Below are 671 nucleotides of genomic sequence, written 5' to 3' on the forward strand. Positions count from 1 at the left end.
CCAGCACCAGCAGCAGCGCCAGCAGCAGCACCAGCACCACCAGCAGCAGCAGCAGCAGCAGCAGCAGCAGCAGCAGCAGCAGGAGGAGGATGAAACAGGTCTCGCGGCAGCAAAGCCAAAACATCTATATCGGTCCCCCCGCAATTCTTTACGGTTACTACTGCTGTTATTATGCTGCCTTGCATGCATTCGTTTAAACAATTTATTGTTATCTAATACACACAAACAAACACAAATAAAATAAATAAATAAATAAATAAATAAATAAATAAATAAATAAATAAATGTTTATTTATATTAATAAAAAGAAAAAAGAAAAAAAGAAAAAAAGAAAAAAAAAGGAAAAAAAAAAGAGAAAAATGCACGCGTTTAAACAATTTATTGTTATCTAATACACACAAACAAACACAAATAAATAAAATAAATAAATAAATAAATAAATAAAATAAATAAAATAAATAAAATAAATATATAAATGTTTATTTATATTAATAAAAAGAAAAAAGAAAAAAAGAAAAAAAAAGAAAAAAACAGGAGACAAACAGAGAAAAATGCATTCGTTTAAACAATTTATTGTTATCTAATACACACAAACAAACACAAATAAATAAAATAAATAAAATAAATAAAATAAATAAAATAAATAAATAAAATAAATAAAATAAATAAAA

Source organism: Eimeria mitis, genomic scaffold, assembly GCF_000499745.2.
Source record: "Eimeria mitis Houghton genomic scaffold, Emh_scaff982, whole genome shotgun sequence".
NCBI classification, from domain to species: domain Eukaryota; phylum Apicomplexa; class Conoidasida; order Eucoccidiorida; family Eimeriidae; genus Eimeria; species Eimeria mitis.